The sequence below is a fragment of the Coenobita brevimanus genome, chromosome 25 (genome assembly GCF_032717465.1).
Source record: "Coenobita brevimanus isolate Jiangsu-jjx chromosome 25, ASM3271746v2, whole genome shotgun sequence".
NCBI lineage: Eukaryota > Metazoa > Arthropoda > Malacostraca > Decapoda > Coenobitidae > Coenobita > Coenobita brevimanus.
This window is the reverse complement of record NC_136978.1, coordinates 37,173,585-37,193,873: the sequence shown is the minus strand read 5'-3', so window position 1 is coordinate 37,193,873 and position 20,289 is coordinate 37,173,585.

Below are 20,289 nucleotides of genomic sequence, written 5' to 3'. Positions count from 1 at the left end.
CATTTATTTTATCTACACTTTCGAGAGCTATGTTTTCCGCCTTTTTCAGATTTTTCACGATTGTCTTCATTGCTGAGTTATGTCCTGTGATGAATTTATCTTGGTATGTTAGTACCTGAGATAATTTATTAAATTTGTTGTTTATTTCTTGAAGGTCTTCCTCTGTAGCCAATCCAAAGATGTTCCCAAAACTGCGCTACCCAGATCGAACAAACCGCGCTTTTGGCGAGTACGTGTGATGTTGTTCTTGTCGCTCAATACCTCAGTTCCATGAGATGGGAGATCTTGGATCATCATGAGCATAGTTGACTTAGCCTGTTCTGTTTTCTGTTTCGCTAACTTCACTATTTCATCCACTTCCTTTGTGTTATGTGCTTGTGAAACATAGCCTCCTATCATGAAGTCCAGGGTTCTCATTGGTCTTGTGAGAAATATTTTCCCCCAGAGCAGTTGCGCTCTCTATTTTATCATAGTTATCCCTGGTTAAAGGCAGAGGAAAAATTGAGACCGTTGTTAATTGTTCAAGCGGTTTTAATAACCCAGAAATTACGTTCTCTTTAATCATTCTTGTTATTGATAAATTAAATGCTACTGCATTTAACCCCCGTGGACAGCTATACATTGTAAATACATGTAATTATGTGGTACCGGTATTTCCCACTGACAAAAACTGCGTCAGCGCGTTAGAATGACGTGGCGAGTAGGGAAAGATTCTCCTGTTAAGCAGATGTGGAATTAAGATATTTACACAGTTTAAGGGAATATCTGGTCTAACTTTAGTTTAAGTAAAACTAAGATTAATTTGTTAGATTTACCCTGTACATATCATGATGTAATTTAACTGTATTTAGTACTGTAAATAATTAATAGCTGGCAACCTACCATTCTATGAGGGAGGTGGGTCCTGCCGCACACCGCACTCTGCTCCTAGATCTCGTGGAGTTAACACTCTGTTCCTATCCACTCTCAAGCTAAGACGGTTGTACATACGCACCATAAGGACGCTTGCTTGCTCAAGCAATTACACTAGGCAGCCTCATCATCATCGGTTATCGATCACTCCCTCTTCACTAGCTAAGTAACCTTTATGAATTGGCCAATTCAAGGGGGGATTAGCTATGAGATAGAAGAGAAATAGTTATTGTAGGTGAGTTAAGGTTAAGTTACGTTTCGCCTAACTCTATGAGACTTGTTTGATTTACTTAAGAACAACTTTATAGACGAGTAACGACCTACGAGTTGTTTATTAGTAAATACAAGAAATTTCTTGCATAGCGGTGCCCAGGCAGGGATACTGACTTGTATACATTAAATATTTTTCACATTTTGGTGCCCAAAAAGAGGGCCCCGATTTGTTTACTAGAACTATTAAACATTTTTCACATTTTTGGTGCCCCGACCGAGTGAGGAAAACCGATGTGTGCTGAAGCGCTGAATGTGTTTAAAGTTGCTTTTGTGGGACACAGTTTGCTACCACGTTCGATTGAAGTGGAAGACGTAGACGTACGTGTCTATAGAGCTCCGGGAGGAAAGGCAAGCTCTTTCTCTGAAGATGAAAGGCTGAATGCCGTACTAGACTGGGAGCATTACCGTACGGTCCTGTTCCTTGGAGGAAATGATATCCATGAGGACGTGGATGTCAATGAAGTAGTGGAGAATATTTTAGCAGTGGTAGGAGCCATAGAGGGCTCTTGTAAATCCTCAGTAGCCATAACCCTCCTTGAGCCAAGGAACCTGCCATATGCCTCTCCAGTTTGTTATGAAACATATAAATTAATTAGCAGAGCTGTAAACCGAAAGTTGCAACGGATCAGGAAGGGGAGGGATTTCATACATTTTAATGCCAAGCCCTTCCAAGCAATGTTGAAAGCCGATGGTATTCATTGGAACCATCATGGTAGGGAAGCGGTTCTGCAGAAATTTATAAATTATGTAGAACATAAGAAAGGAGAGTTCTATGCTGTACAAGCTATGAGTGGGCCTATGGAGTATTGACGTAATTAATTCTGAGCTCGGGGAATATGGGTATTTTGGTAATTGAGTGTGGGGATGAAATAAAACCCTAGAGGTTTAATAACCCTGGGGGATAGGTTGAAATTATAGACCTAATCCCTACACTCCTCTAAATTAAATTAATAATTAGCTGAGCTGTAATAAATATTACGAAATTGGGAGAGGTGATAATTTGCACCAGGAGAACTTAATCCCTACCCTCTTCAAAATTTAAAATAATCAAATTATTACTAAGTTGAGGTAAATTTGTGGTTGGCATTCATAATTAAATTATTAAATTAGAACTCCGTCAACATGTCTGTTTCTTTATTGCAAAGATCTTCTAGTAGTAAAGCGAGATGGGTAACTAGAGCCATAAATGATTGTAACCAGTCGTTGGACCAAATACCTCTGTCCAAGGAGAGAATAAATAGTCTCCTAAATATCCTGAAAGATCGATGGAGTAAGTACGAAGAGAGTTAAACTTTAGAAGCGGCTATAGTAAAGGCTGAGAATAAGGAACTCTTAGAGTCAGAAACTACGAAGTTTGAAAACAAATTAGAAGAATACTTAACTGTAGTAAAGACACTAGAGTCAGAATTAGCTGACACTGCCGCGGAAACAAAAGTTGTGGCACAGCAGAGTAGAGCTGTGTTACCACAAATAACGCTTCCGGAATTTGATGGGGAGCGGAACTGGAAACCCCTCTGGGACCAGTTCAGATATTTGGTACACGATAGAACGGATCTCCCTAAAGTCACCAAACTTACGTATTTGTTAGGACAGGTCAAAGGAACACCATATCAACTGATAAAAGAATTACCAGTAGAAGAAAATAATTATGAGGTGGCTTTGACCATCCTTAGACAAAATTACGAAGACAGGGAACAAGTTATAAATCAATTATTGAGGGCTCTAATAGAATTACCCACGCCTAGGCACGATTTTGATTCCTTGCAAAAATTTAGAATTGCAATAAGTTGTAATTTAAAGGCCTTAGGTACTTACGAAGATATTAAGACATCAGATTGGGTGCTTTCAAGAATTGTGACATTAAAGCTACCACCGAAAACCAAGGATGCTTCGTATGGTAGGTACCAGAAGGATAATTTCTCCTGTGAAGAGATTGAGGAAGGCTTGATGCAACTCTGTAAACATTTGCAAGGAACATTAAACACTACTGAGGTCAAACAGAAGACTGAAGTAAAGAAAAAACCCACTAACCAACTGGTTGGGAAAGTTAAGTCAGAGAAGACTAAGTTTGTGCCTAAAGAAGAGATAGGTACTTTCCTTAGTTCCACAAAGGCCAAGGATAAAGTATTAAAGATAAGGAATAGACATGCTGAGGATATTAAGGAAGTAAAACCTTCCATGGTAAAAGACAGGAAAGTTTGTGTCTTTTGTGGTGAGCAACATTCCAGTGCATCCTGTCAAGAGTACCCTGATTATGCTTCTAGAGTAGGGAAGCTTCAGGAACTGGGGTGTTGTATAATCTGTATGAACTCCGAACATACTGCTGCGGAGTGTAAGGCTAAATTAAATCTTTGCTTTAAATGCAAAAAAGATCATCATCATAGTGCTTTATGCCCTAGGATGAAAAATGAGGTTCCTAAACCTGCAAGCGTCAATATGACAATTGCAAAAGGGAATGCTCCATTAGTAATGCCAGCTGCAGTACCAATAGCAGATGTGAAAGTATTGTTTGAGAATAGAAACCAATTAGTATGTACCCTGTTTGATACGGGTGCTCAGAAAACTTTCATTTCTGCAGACATTGTGGAGAAATTAAAGTTACCAGTTATCGGCAAGGTAAATCTAGCCATTACAGGATTCTTAACAGCTATGAAGGCTCAGTCTTTTGATTTAGTTAGACCTGTAATACAATTAGGCAGATATAAATGCCGTATAACAGCAGCTGTGTTTGATACTATGGAGACAAGTTAATACATAAAAGGATTGAAGGAAACATCTGATCATCTACAAAGCTCAGGGATAAAGTTGGCTAAACGGAATGTGGAATCAGATACTGTGGGTCCCATAAAAATGATAATTGGTTCTGATTATTGTGGAAGATTCCTACATAGGACTTTCAAAAGGAATAAGGTACAGTTGTTCAAGAGTCCAGGAGGTAACCTTATTATGGGTCAGTTGCCTTTTCCAAAACAAGTTAAACGAGAGGCCAAACTATGGTCGTACCATTCTGAAGTGGCGGTTTGGATGGGGCACGAACCTCTGTACAGTGTTGCCACGTTTTCTATACTCGCGATGCCTCTCTTCTCTCTCTCTCTCTCTCTCTCTCTCTCTCTCTCTCTCTCTCTCCTGGGGGGATGTGCATCACCCTAGGGAATTTTGTTTCTTTTATGTCTTATAAACTTGTGCTTTCATTTCTTTATTTTGTTTTTTATTATATTATTGTTTTACATATGACGCCAGATGACCTCGGTGTTGCGGCGCCTTTTCTCTCAATAATTCTCGCCCTCCTTCCTTCCTTCCCTTCATCTTTCCCTCAGCTTGACAATGCACTCAACACTGCCCCTGGCCTGCCTTCTCTCTCTCTCTCTCTCTCTCTCTCTCTCTCTCTCTCTCTCTCTCTCCTTGGGGAGATGTGCGTCACCCTTGGGAATTTTGTTTCTTTTATGAGTGACTTATAAACTTGTGCTTTCATTTCTTTATTTTGTTTTTATTATATCTAATTATATTTAAAAATATTATTGTTTTACATATGGCGCCAGATGACCTCGTTGTTGTGGCGCCATGATTTGTTTTCATTCAATCACTCTCTCCCTTCTTCGTTCCCTCCCTTCCTCCATCTCTCACTCAGCTGCACTCAACACTGCCCCTGGTGTGCCTTCCCCCCCCCCCTCTCTCTCTCTCGTCTGTGGTATTTTAGGATACCTTTTGGTTATTTTCTTTTACATTATAATGTACATATTGTAAATTTGACTTTACTTCCACACCACCCAGGAGGTTAAAGTCTTGGCGCGTTTTTTTTAAGAGGTGTCCCAAAACAGGCCTATTCCTCTATCCCTCACAGATGACCAGGTCGGACTGGGTGTGTGTGAGTGTTGCCGCTCACGTGGGTTTAATGTATACTGTATATTTTTTTTACTAAGAAACTGGCATATTTTTGCATATATTCCTGCACATTATCTTATAATCATAATTGTGACATTATTACCAACCCCAGAAATACGGTAACAGCCAATAAAAGTAACTACTTTTTTTTAAGCAACACTGTAAAACAATTATGCCACGTTTCTGTATTGCTGTATAAATATTTTACACATAATCAGTTTACTGTTCTTTCATATATTATAATACACACATTACGATTTTATTCTTATGTGTTTATCTTGTTGTGATGCCTATTACATATATCAGAGCCGTTCACATATTGGGTATGGAACACGTGGCAACACTGTACAGAGGTTCGTGCCCCACCTAAACCGCCACTTAAGATTGGTACCACCATAGTAGACTCAGTCTTTGTTACCCCCACACAGTCATTGATGGTAGCTAGAATAGGTGCAGAATTAGAACCTACTCAGATAAATGACTTGTTGAATGAAAACATTGAACCTGTACACAAACTGTGGGACCTAGACAGTGTAGGAATACACTCTGAGGAACCAACCCCTGAAGATAAAATAACACTGGACTTGTATAATCAGTCTGTGGAATTTAAGGATGGACAGTATTGGGTAGGATTACCATGGAAACTAAACCATTCAGAGTTACCAACAAATTACCAAGCAGCTAAAGCTCAGTTAAATTCTCTTCTAAGAAAGTTGAGAGATAAACCAGAACATCTGATACTATATGATAATATTATAAGGGATCAATTGAAGAATAAATTTATAGAAGAGGTAGAATACCCTGTTAACCACAAAGAAGGACACTACTTACCACATCATGCTGTAAGCAAGGATTCAGTAACTACTCCCATAAGGGTAGTATTCAACTGTAGTAGTAAAGCGTCCAAGGGATCAGCTAGCGTGAACGATTGCCTATACTCTGGACCTACACTAACAGAGAAGTTAGGGAATGTGTTACTAAGATTTAGAGAGAAACCTTACGCTTACACAGCAGACATTAGTAAGGAATAGGACTGAGAGATGAGGATAGGAAATTTACAAAATTCCTCTGGCCTCATGATCCTCAAAATGAGGATAGTCCATTGAAAACTTACTGTTTCCGATCGGTGCTCTTTGGCTCTTGTGCTAGTCCTTTCCTACTTTGCAACACTTTAAAGCATCATTTTGAAAATGCCAAATGTCCAGAAACAGGGCAGGCTTTTTATATGGATAATTTGCAAGGTGTTGCTGATACAGAGTCGGAAGCTTTGAAGGCTTATGAAGTAGCCAATTCCGAATGTGGGAAGGCAAATTTGCCGTTACAGAGCTGGAATACAAATTCACCGCTTTTGAGGAATAAAATACAAGAGGACTATCCAGATTCTGACATTCCCAAAATTCAAAATTTGTTAGGTCTTAACTGGGATACAACAGCTGATGTTATAAGTTTGAAACCAATTAAGTTCTCTAATGTCACTCTCACCAAGAGGTCCTTGTTAAGTCAGGTTTCCAAGCTATTTGACCCATTGGGATTTGTCAGTCCTATAGTTACTAGGGGCAAATATTTAGTACAGGAGGCTTGGCGAGAAAAGTTAGACTGGGACACTGAATTAGGTGAGACATATGTGGAACAATGGGAACAGATTAGAAAGGAGTTTGAAACTACATCAAGCATATGTATTCCCAGAAAAATAAACAGTAATGAGAAGTCGCACTTACACATATTTTGTGATGCTTCTCAAAGGGCCTATGGAGCAGTAGCTTATTGCGCAACGGGAGAGGATAGTAAGATTATAATGTCCAAAGCCAGAGTTGCGCCAATTAAAGAAAGAACCCTGCCTCAAATGGAATTGGCTTCCATAGAAGTAGGAACTAAATTGGGCAGGTATATACCCACTACTCTTGATACTCAGTTTGAGTATATTTACATATGGACTGACAGTGAGATTTGTCTTTACTGGATAGGGAAGGAAGACAGTAAAATTCCTTTCGTCCGTAATACAGTGAAGACTATTAAAGAGCTGTCTTCCAAATTTAATTTCATGCATGTGTCCTCCAAACAAAATGCAGCTGATCTGCTCTCGAGAGGTTCGACCGTAAGGAGACTGATCAAAGATAATTTGTGGTTTAAAGGTCCTAAATGGTTACTCACTAAGGATTGGCCTGAACAGAAACAGTACAGTATTGCAGAGGTTAGTGTAGTGAATTTGGATCCTATAGTACCTGATCCGGGAGTAATTGACATCAGACGATTCTCGTCAATAAGACAACTTATAAATACTACTAAATTGGTTGTTGAATGTTTGAATAAGAAGGTGGGGTTTCAGAAATTAGATCCCCTAGAATACTGGCTGAAAAGAGTACAAAGAAATTCTTATGGGGAAATATATAAACTTTTAGGCCAAGACACTGGAAAGGGGAATAAGCTGATGAAGAATTTAGGCTTGTTCTTAGACGAAAAAGGTCTGATAAGATGTCGAGGCCGATTAGTAAAGGCTGACTTGCCCATCCAAACCAAACATCCCATTTTATTACCGAAGAGTGGATGCTTTGTACAACTTATTATAAAGGAAGCCAATGATTCCACTCTCCATGGGGGTGTACCGCAGACCTTAGCCAAAATTCGGGAAAGGTACTGGATTCCTAAGGGTTGACAGGTTATTAAAAAATATCTCAAAAACTGCATCATTTGTAGGAGGTATGAGCAGAGACCTTATATCTACCCAGGACCACCAGCCCTACCGAAGGATAGGGTGAACATAAGTCGGCCCTTCCATATAACAGGAGTGGACTACACAGGGGCTATAACTGTTATGGGTGAGGAAACTCCCCATAAAGTTTACATTTGTTTATTTACTTGTGCCTACACAAGGGCAGTCCATCTAGAATTAGCGGAAGACCTAAGCTTAGAGACATTCCTCAATGTCTTTCGCAGATTTGCCGCTAGAAGGTCTTGTCCTGGCAAGTTAATAAGTGACAACGGAACTAATTTCATTGGAGCAGCACCCTTACTGTTGAACCTAATGAACGACCCAAAGGTTAAGTCGGCGCTGGGAATCCGAAATTGTATTTGGCAGTTCACAACTCCAAAAGCTCCATGGCAAAATGGATTTACCGAAAGAATGATTGGTATTGTCAAGAACTGCCTGAGGAAAACATTACGTAGAACTAAGATCACGAGAGAAGATTTAAGAACAGTAATAACTGAAATTGAAACCAGGATTAATAATAGACCCTTGACTTATCAGGATGACACTAGTGACTTGCTAGAGGCCTTAACACCAGCTCACATGTTATATGGCAGGAAGCTCCATCCGATGCCTTGTGTGGATATCCAGGAAGAAGTTGATGATCCTAACATAGAAAATAATGATTTAGGACAACATCTGCGGGAGGGATATCAACATCTGAAAAGGGTGCTGGATACTTGGAATAGACATTGGAGCGAAGAGTATCTTTTGAGCCTACGCAAGAGGTTTTATGGAGCTCAAGCTGCCAGCAACAAATCAGTTATTAACATAGGAGATGTGGTCTTAGTGAAGACTGAACAGCCAAGATCCCAGTGGCCATTAGCAAAAGTGATCTCCACACAGCCAGATTCTGAAGGGGTGCTGAGACTCATAAAAATAAAATGCAGGGGACATACCAGTATAAAAACTATTGATAAACTGGTACCCCTTGAGTTAGCAGCCACTCCGGATCCAGAGGATGGTGAAGATCAAACGGGTCAAGAGGCGCGACCTAGTAGGGCTGCAGCACAGGGTTCTCGAGAACTATGGGGGGAACTCTTGGCTAAGGGTCATATTACATGATACAACGTATTATTTTCCGCCGGCCCAAAAACTGTGGGAAATATTTTCCCCCAGAGCAGTTGCGCTCTCTATTTTATCATAGTTATCCCTGGTTAAAGGCAGAGGAAAAATTGAGACCGTTGTTAATTGTTCAAGCGGTTTTAATAACCCAGAAATTACGTTCTCTTTAATCATTCTTGTTATTGATAAATTAAATGCTACTGCATTTAACCCCCGTGGACAACTATACATTGTAAATACATGTAATTATGTGGTACCGGTATTTCCCACTGACCTAAACTGCGTCTGCGCGTTAGATGACGTGGCGAGTAGGGAAAGATTCTCCTGTTAAGCAGATGTGGAATTAAGATATTTACACAGTTTAAGGGAATATCTGGTCTAACTTTAGTTTAAGTAAAACTAAGATTAATTTGTTAGATTTACTCTGTACATATCATGATGTAATTTAATTGTATTTAGTACTGTAAATAATTAATAGCTGGCAACCTACCATTCTATGAGGGAGGTGGGTCCTGCCGCACACCGCACTCTGCTCCTAGATCTCGTGGAGTTAACACTCTGTTCCTATCCACTCTCAAGCTAAGACGGTTGTACATACGCACCATAAGGACGCTTGCTTGCTCAAGCAATTACACTAAGCAGCCTCATCATCATCGGTTATCGATCACTCCGTCTTCACTAGCTAAGTAACCTTTACGAATTGGCCAATTCAAGGGGGGATTAGCTATGAGATAGAAGAGAAATAGTTATTGTAGGTGAGTTAAGGTTAAGTTACGTTTCGCCTAACTCTATGAGACTTGTTTGATTTACTTAAGAACAACTTTATAGACGAGTAACGACCTACGAGTTGTTTATTAGTAAATACAAGAAATTTCTTGCATAGCGGTGCCCAGGCAGGGATACTGACTTGTATACATTAAATATTTTTCACATTTTGGTGCCCAAAAAGAGGGCCCCGATTTGTTTACTAGAACTATTAAACATTTTTCACAGGTCTTGTGATTTTTTCTAGATAAGAAGGTAATTCATATATGTAATCGAGACTTATTTCAGTACTCATGACATCTATTACGATTGAAGTCGTGGCCGTTGGAGCTATGAGGTATCCTTGCCGTACTATGTGTTGGGGGTCTAAGTGCGCATATCTTCTTGCTATGTAGAGGAGAATCCATAGCATAAGTCCCTTCATCGTTGCCTACCGACAAAAAATCTATTAATTTTCTAATATGGTCATACTGTGGTCGATGATAGTGATGATGTGCGTTACGGTTGGCTAACGTAGAACAATAGCTTGATTGTTATTTCATTTGTAGAAGGAGTTTAAATCGGTATTTAAATCTCGTAAATTATGTAATGTAGATTTTACTCGAACAGTTTCACCTATGTTTGATTGTTTGGTATATGACCTTAATTTATTTTTATAATTATTGTTGTTTTCTTGATTGGTTTCATGAGTTATGTTCAGTTGTTCGGTGCTATCCGAGGCTGTATAATTAATTGAGAGTTCCCTTGAAACTCGTTTTAAATGGTCAATATGAACTTGTTTCTCTTCGCCACTTGACAGTGACTAAATTAAAACTTTGTTTGCTTTTGTTCATTACTCTGTATGGGCCCTCAAATTTTGGAGATAATTTATTGTCTCTCGTATGAATGATACCATAAACAATGTCTCCTAAGCTGATAGGCAAATCTCTTGCCTTTTTATTAAATGCCTCCGTCATTATTTCCTTGGACATAGTCAATTTTTCTCTTACTCTTTTGTGTATGTCCTGGAATTGAAGTAAACGAGTTTAGAGTAATCATCGTAATTGTATATGGGCAGGCTGTCACCTTCTAGGAGCTCATATGGTAGTTTTTTATCTGTCCCATATATAATGATATGTGGTGTGTCACGTATGGATTTATTTATAGATCCATTAATTGAGGCTTCTACTCTGGGAATCCAATCATTCCACCGCTGCCACCATTTAATGTTAAGGCTTTGTAGCCAACATTTATACATATGTAACTCTTAATTCTTGTAATAGATGAGTCTTGAGTTTTGGTTAGTTATTTTGGTAACTGAAGAGGAAGTGGAGCTAAAGATGAATACAGGGAGTTGATCTTGATATACTGTATTATCTTCAGAGAAAGTTTAAGTTGAGCAGCGTATGTATTATACAGAGACTTAATATACTAAGTAAGTCTAGTTGGACCCCTCTTATTCGCTGTCTCCACTACCTGCCGGTTCTATGGCCAGTCTCCTTTTGAGCTCAAAATTCCTACATTCTGGTATAGCAGGGGTCGTGTCACGTGTTTTCTACTATCGTGGAAGCTTCTAGAACACTGTATGTCTGTGTGTATGTACTGCTTCCGGTGCATGATCAACATTCCTTCACTTAAAGAGTTGCAAGGTAATTTCTCATTCCCACACCTTGTCTGGTGCTCTATCTATCTATCTATCTATACATGCTGCTTTCTGGTATGATTTGTATTTATAATATGGAGTCCTGACATAACAGCAGTGGTGGTAGTTACATCGGAGTTGGTTTGTGGGAGCTGTGAGGTAGGCAGAGAAGGACTGTTAAGGTGAGAGAGTACATACAAAAGGAGACTGCTTAGTTCCTCATACTGTTGTTGTAGGAGTTGCAGGTGATGGTCTGATGGGTGGGGCAGGGGGAGAGGGGGGAGGGGTAAGCAGCTTGTTGTGGGGCACGGGAAGGGACAGGGGCTGAGGGGGAGGGAGGAGGGGGGCATGATGTAGGACCAGCGGTGGTAGGGTGTATCGGCTGATGATCAGGAGCAGAGGTGGCGGCGGAGGCAGGAACAGGGGCAGGGTGGGATGAGTGACGACTTGGGCAGTCCAGGTGCCAGGCAGTGACACCCACACGCCCACACCGGGGACACTGGAACTGTGGTGAATGTAGCAGACGAGGGTGGGCAGCCATGGGGTCAGTAGGGACTGGTGGCGTGGGTGGTAGGGGCAGTTCCGGGAACTCAGATGAGTGGGGGTCAGGTGCACGGGGACTGGGAGAGTGAACGGTGGCGGAGTGCCTGGCAGGATAGGTTGTGGTTGAATGGGGGCCACTGCACAGACCACACCATTCTACAGACCGGCAGTAGCGTGAGATGTGGCCAGACTCATAACAGTGATAACACAAGGGCTGTGATGGCGTGGCCTCAACGAAGGTACAGGGGGGAAGGAGTAGCTCATACCGGTATTCGGGAGGGGGGGAGTCCTCTCCCTCCCATACAACAATGGCACGGTTTATGGGTTCTCCCTAAGAGTTATACAGGTGACATGCCCATTTGACTCCAGGTAATTCCTACAGGACTGTAACAGAACAATTAGCTGCCAGTCATTAGACTAAAAACTCTGACAGCTTTTGTGTTCGAATTAGGGCATCATGAAGTTTAAATCTGATGCAGAGCAGTTTCTGATACAAGAAGAGGAATTGGTTTAAAAGCAAAAGGTAGGCCATCATGTTATCCACGTGTCATTGTATATCAGCCACAACAATACAGTAGTTGGTGGTCAGGATATATCATGAGTGTATAGGTAAATAAGCGGTTCAGGGGAAGTTACCATCATCCAATTACATTGCACACATACCGTACGGCAGTGTTCTTTGATCTGTTCTACTTCTATGCACCATTACATGAAGACCTGAAAAACTCATTCCTACCCCTAGGAAGGCTAATTGTCACCAAAATGCATGATTATCTCACTGTAGTACTGTATATTTAGAGGTCATACACAATGAAATACAAATATTATGTTCCTTTTTGTATATAAAGAAAATTATATCTCCCTGCTGGACAGTACATATATATATGATAATACAAAAAAGCCCACATTTGAACACAAGTTACCAAAACTTGATAATTTGAAATCGTTTTCTGTTTAGAAAGAAATCTGTAACTAATCCCTACATAATAATGTGAACAAAATTCTAATGCACCTGATACCTATAACTTGCATGTAAGCCCACTAGCGAGTAAGGCTAGCTGGACCCTGCCTAATGAATAGCTATTAAATTTTACCTAACTGAATTTCCTTTTTGCACTGTGTAATAGCAGCATAATATTTTATTGGTTACGTAAATCTGAAATATTTAAATCATGATTTAAATGCATTTCATACATTACACTGACAGTTTTCCCCTACGTTTTTCATACTGTGCCCTCCTATGCATTATTTTCGTGTCATGCACCCCTCCATGCACCCCATTATGTACATTATGCAAACATATATACTGTATATATATATATATATATATATATATATATATATATATATATATATATATAAATGCATCCTGGGGTTCACCATGCACCCTGGTTGACCATCACTGCTGTACGGTCAACAAAATACGTAACCGGACCCCCTTTCCCATGAAGCTGGCCATGAGTGATTTTTCTCTATATAATTATTATGCTTAACACACTCAGTCTCCTGATACTTATTCCCACACAATTAAAATCGTGCGGCTAATGGTTTTGAACAACCAAATATTCAGGTTAATGGTTTGTAATTTACTTTAGTTCTGACAAAGAGGAAATAATTTACGGTCACTGAAAAAGAATATTCACTACAGACTCATTGCGTACTGTGTTTCAAAATGTAGCGCACAAAAGGTGTCTCATTACAGTTTGTTGACTACTAACTCTCCATACTTGCATTCACTCCCCCGTTTCACCATTGTGTTATCCAAAGAGTGAGGCATGTGTTTAACGTTTTACCTTTTTGTCTGACAGACTCTTGTTAACATATTTTTCTAGAGTTTAAGAGGAAAAATGATGATGATGATATGATAAAAGGTGAAATATAACTCCTTGGTAATCTCCCCAATTATGTGCTGATTAATATTTTACATAGATTCATCGTCAAATGTTTGACACTGGACAGCATGTCGTTTGTTATTTTAAACTCGTTTATGTCACATTCAGTTAAGCATCCTAGTTATGTCGTATAGTACATCTATGGTCTTGTTAGAAAGCTTTTCAGCATTCCTCTTAGTGATTGCTCTTGAAGAGTACATCATCTGATACAGAACTTGATCCCTCATACCTCCAAAGCCTTGTAAAATGCCATAATCTAGGTTGGTGAATCCTGCATAGTTCATCATATCTGTCACCTGCAAATGTCTTCCCATGCCGATATTTTTCACCTTAGGTGAAAGTATATTGACAACTGAGTAGTTACATTTGATCGGATGGGGATCAGTGCCATCTGTATTAGATGAATACCCGTACTGTCGCAACATCTTGCCCAACACACGTTCTTTGATCATGTAGTTCCCCCTCAGCTTCTGGCGGAACTCTGTGTCGAATTGCTTAACGTAACCCCAGAAATTGGGCCTGACATCACGTGGGGTAACCATCGTGTGAGTCATGGGCAGAGCGTGGAAACCTAGATGTAAACCAGGTTCCCTGACCAGCCTAGTGCAGTCTACTGGGTGGGAGGTGGATATGGTGTATTGGTCCTTCTCCAAGCCAGCCTCCCTCACTACCTCCACCAGGGCTGTATTGAGTACCCCTTGGAAGCCAGAGTTCAGAGTGACCCCAAGAGAACGGCAGTGCTTGTTGAATCTTTGTATTACCCAGGGATCTATGACGTGTGGTTTCATATAGTGGGTCTCTGGACTGGATTCTTCGGGAACTCCAAATGCCTGAGTAAGTAAAGGTGTAGTTTCTCTTTCCATTTGATATTTTAATAATGAATCTGTTAGTTTGGGGTCCTTTTCCAGTTCAGCTCTGATTATACCCTCTATTTGTCTTGCCTCTGTCCTGTCTCGCACTTGTCCAAACGGCTCATCGTTCACCCTCACACCTTCCAGCAAATCATCGAGAATGTTAAAGATGCACTGTCCCACGGCAAGTTGCGCCAGCCCATCAAAAACTGCGTGATTTGTTGTGACCATGAGATGGTACTGGTAAGGATAGTGTTTCTTAATGTGAGGAAAACTGCATGGGGCATCCTGAGGACAAATTATCAACTGACTCCTCCACATGGGACCGTCGTGCTCATTGTAAGGCTGCTTCAGTAGAGTGGTCATCTCCTCGCCCACGTCTGTCCCGTTACTGACCTGAAAATCAAATGCCATTAAATTATCTTTCATTCGATGATGTATGATTTTTAACCTTACAAACTCCGGATTATTGTATTCACTTTAGTACAGGCTTTTTAAAATAGATTAGTTAGATCTCGTCTTCATTAGCGTCTCCTTCACAAGAGAACCTCCTAAGCCGAAAATAATCGCCTGATGTCCCCAGCTTTTTTGTATAAGATGAACAGAGAAAGGAAAAATGAACTGAATACAGAAGAGAAATGCAACACCAGACTACACATATCGTCCAAATAAGAAAGAAAGAAAAAAAAAAACTAACACTTGGGCTTGAACTGCTGTGGATTGAAGTTTTGGGGAAGGCACTCAGAGAAAGCGAATTCCTACCGTTGTACTCTGGCTGAAGAGGTTAAGTGGCATCACGCTCATAGGTGTTAGTATTTGGTTCATGAGGGTGGTTATCTTGTCCAGGGCTGAGTTTCAGAGAAATTTATGATCATTTCCCTGCTGTATGTGTGATTTGTTTCTTCGCTGTAAGAACAAGGCATTCGGGGAAATTTTGCACTCTCCTTTCTATGTCTATGATGCAAAACCATATCTTACTTATGGCTGGGATGTGATCTTAAGTTGGTGAAACTACCTCTAACTCCGTCTTTTCACTGACGGTATTTTCATCTGTTGGCAGATCATAATAACAAGAAATGTTCAGTCTAAGGGGAAATAATGACTAAACTGTAATCCTAGTGTGTTAAAAAGAAGAAAGTATGAAAAAAATCGAATTAGAAACCTACAGTGAAGTCTATAGTAGGGTGCGTCATGTCAGCCAGCCAGAGGTCTCCTCCGTGGTGACGGAAACACAGTCTCAGCACGTCCATTTTTCTGAAATAAAATACAAGTCACTTGTTTCAGGTACCAAAGAACATCCTTGCAATTCTCCAGATCTATGGCCTACTGTTCGGGAGGTAAATTTCTGACAGCTAACCATGCAAAAAGTGTCAGAGTGAAATTTGATCAGATGGCCACACTTGAACCTACCTGGTACACGCGACACTTTTCAAGCCATAGAGTGTCTTGAACTGGCGAAGTTAGATAAAACCTTAATTAATTTCCTAAGTTATGTAATATCGTCTGGTACTTGCAATAATAGAATAAAAAACGTATGTTATAGAATTGTATTGGCTAAATTCCCCGATGTATCTGAATATCAATTTCTGCAAGAGACAAAACCCATGAGTACAGTTCCAACAGTAAGATTCTCTGTGACAATCTAAATACTCATTTGTCAGGAGACTTCACGGCAACTCTTTCTCAATGATTTATTTTGTTTATGACCTTAATATCCTCTTGTAAGCTCGTTCAAGAGTTTATGAAACTTTTCTGTCTTTATAAAGTGAAGCAGTGCATGAAGTACTTTAAAATAATCTCAAGAAATGTTTCGAGAACGTGTACGTCTGATATTTCTTATCAAATTAGCATAAAAAGAAAAGTGATCCTACATGAAAAGCACACTACATACTCAGGATAATTAGCCGAGGGCAAAAACGAATCCAACAACAATACGCACCGTCAAAACACCGATCACCTGCCGGAGACACTGTTTAGAGCGAGTGTAAGTTACTGACGTAAGCTGTGTCGCTTCTAACCACTTCTGCTAAATGATCCCATTATATTTTATTCTGATCTCACGAGGGTGATTTTATCTAGGTATAGGATGATAATTTCTCAGGGCATATAATTATGCACGACGTCCGTCAACTTGTTTTCTAGTATGATAATTTTTTTTTTTTTTTTTTGTGGCTGTCATTCAAATTTTGTGCATTTCAGGAAAGGCATCACCATATTTCGGGGGTTAAAACTATGTAAACAGCATACAGTACAATGCCCAAGTGTGAGAGCAATATTAATCACTAAGGAAATTGTTTTCAAACCTCCTGTGTCAGAGGGAATACAGTTCAGTGTGGCTAACCTGTAGACAGGTATGACTAATGTTACAGAAAATATCAGACTGTCATAAGCTAAATTAATACTGTGGCTAAGAAAGTAGTGGTTCGAAGCCTCCTATACTAGCGGGAGAAAAATTCATACTTTTGGCAAACTAAAGTTCAAGGCCCCAAGAGGTTAGGAAAGTTTGGGTGATGGTTGTAGTGACTAACCTATAGGCAAGTGTGATGGCCTGCTGGAAAAGCTTGGGATCGAGGGCGCGGGAGGCATTGAGGGTTAGAGTCATCCCTTGAGTAACCTCCCCCTCTCTCACCTTTGCTGCCATCTCTTGAACTCGATCATCTGCTGCGAACTTCCAGTGGGTCTCACTTTCTCTAATGGTAGAAGTAAAAAAGTTACTAGCACATATGCACGTCTAAGGCTACGACCCAATTGGACCATCCCCCCATCCCGTGGACTTATTTTAGCTCATATGGACCCATTTATGCCAAGGACCTATTTTCCCCTTTAAACCAATTTTCTTCACCGACCTCTTTCCTTTTTGGTCCCATTTCCCACCATCGACCTATTTTCGCCACGAACTTGCTTTCCCCAATAGAACAATTTCTCCCATGGACATTAAAAAAAATCTCTATGACTGTTTTATATACCTATTTTACCTCCTGGGCTTATTTTGCAAGGAAGTGATTTTCCCCTTGGACTTGTTTTCCCTCTATGCACTTACTGTCCCTCTAATGACCTATTTTGCCATGGATCTATTGTCCTTTGGGGAAACATCGAATCCCCACATGGGCCTATTTTCCTAAGCACCTGTTTCTCATATGACCATCTTTAACCATTGAACCTCTGTTTCCACTTAGACTCATTTTTCCCAAGGACGTGTTTCTTCATGAATCTACTTTTCCTACTTGGCCCTGTTCCAACAGTGAGCCTATTTACGTCAAAGACCTATTCCCAATGAACCCATCTACCAACCAACACACTCATACCCCATATTTCTACCTACTTATCGTGTGTATGATAGAAGTAAGTAGAAAGCAAAAGCACACACATTCACCCACTCACCCACAAAGACCACCCACCCACCACCCATCCTTCCCATCCACTTACCCACCTAGCCCACCCACACATCTACCCACCTCGTCCACCTAATTCACCAGCTCTGCCAACCCCACACATCCACACATCCTGCTCACCTACCACACTCACCTCACCAACCCTGTCCACCCCACGTACTCACCAATCCACCAGTCCATTCGCCCTTCCATATCTCATATCCCATGCACTCCACCCGCTCTGCCTGTCCACCTACCCACCCACTCTCCAGTCCACCCCATCATCTGCCTGCCTGCCTACCCACCTGGCTGTCAATCTCCACCAGCAAGATGACTTGTAAGTTTACGCAGAGAGAGAGAGAGAGAGAGAGAGAGAGAGAGAGAGAAAGAGAGAGAGAGAGAGAAATTCAATAGACACAAAACTGGTACTTACAGATGACGGTTGAGAGGCGTTGTTTGAGGGTGTGGCAAATTAGAGAGAGGGCGTATGAGCGGAGGAGTGAAAGAATGTGAGAGAGGGCGAGTGAGGGAGTGCGAGATAGAGCGAATGGGGGAGTGACAGAGGGAAACAGAATCTGTGAGAGTATGGGGCCATGCACTCCCCAGTCCCCTACCGCTACCCATCCACACTCGTCTTACCCTCTCCATACCTTTCCACTTTGGACCGCAGATTATATTTTTTGCCAATACCGTCATTGTTATGTCTCCTGTTCTCTCTCACTCTCTCTCTCTCTCTCTTTGTCTCTTTCTTATCGTCTGTTCTTTTTCTTATCGTCTGTTCTTTTTCTTATCGTGTGCTCTCCTTTTTATTAATTGCTGTTTCTCTTACTCTCTGCCCACTTTCATACAGTCTGTTCGCGACTCCAACTATGGTTTGTTCTCTTTTTCTCTTCCGTTTTCCTTCACTCTCTGATCTTTCTCTCACTGCTTGTTTTCCTCTCTTTTATTTCCTCTTTCTCTCTCTTTCCCTGTTGTTCTCGTTGTCTTTTGTTTGTTGTCTTTTCTTACTGTCTGCCTTTTTATATCGTCTGTTCCTTTCTTTTTATCCTTGTGTTCCTGTCGTATTATCTTCTTTCTTCTTAGCGCTCTTCCCTTCTCTATTTCACTGTTATATCATTTTTTGTTCTGCCTGTCTGTCTCCTGTCGTCAACTGTTGGCTGTTCTCCTGCTGTCTTTATCATTCGTCCCAATCGTCTTCCTTCCTCTCTTTTACTTCTTTGCTTCTCTTCTTTACTCGCCCATTCTTCTGGTCTTTTTTTCTGTATTTTTGTCCGTCCTTCCGCTTCTCTTTTTCTCCTACAGTTTCCTGTTGATTTTTCTTTTTCTTGTTATATTTTCTGTTCTGCTGCTCGTTCCTGTCACTTTAATACATTCTCTCTCTGTTGCTGTCTTTCTGTTTCATCACTTCTGTCGTGTTGTCCTCTTATTAATTTCCACTTCTCACCAACGTGGAGCATCCTGGTTTGAGAAAAGGAATCCTTTAGTTACCGGTCTGGGTAGCATAAACAAATAATATATTACTACTTCCATGGCATAAACTATTGACGAAAATAAGCCAGAACATCAAGGGAAATCTCATGGATAAATTAACACATACTCGTACAGTCCCATGCCTCACGTATGGATAAAACCTCCAGGCATCTGTTGGACTAGAATAGAGCTGTCACATGAAAGAGATATATAAACAACAAAATTAAGGAGGTAAAACATACTTAATCTATGGGCTGCGATATTCCTCTTGATATTTGTGTGTGTGTGTGTGTGTATGTGTGTGTGTCCGACTCTGAGCGTAGGCTTTACAGTCTGCTCCCAGGGCCCAGTAGTCCACCTGCATATTATACACCTCCACATGTCATCACTTTGGCGCTAACGCCCACCGTCGATATTGAATACATGCTAGGGCTGTCTCATACAGGACTGGTGTATTGGTATTAGCGGGGGTACTTTAGGCCATGTCGGCAGGTCTTCTAGTAGATCAGTAAAGCCTGTTTTAATGAATATTCAAATCCTTAAACTGTTCCCTGCCCCAGCGGAGATTCGAACCTGGGGCCGTTAGGACTGTAGACCACCTCTCTACCGATTCAGCCACCGCCTCCCCCTCATCCCACATTCCACTCATTCCCCTCTTCATTCCAGTTTATTCGGTCCATTCACGTCAAACCCCCTTCTGGCTACTCAGGTTTCACTTCTTCAGAATCTCTTTCACACCATCATTCCAAATCCTCCTTGGCCTCCCTCTTCCTCAGTTGGTCACTTGCGAGGTTTGGGCCACAGGCGCTTTGCAAAATTCCCTCTGACGTTAATCAAATGTGATGCAGTCCCCTCATTTGCCTAGTGGCAACAAAAATACAGCTTTTTTCTTGGTTTA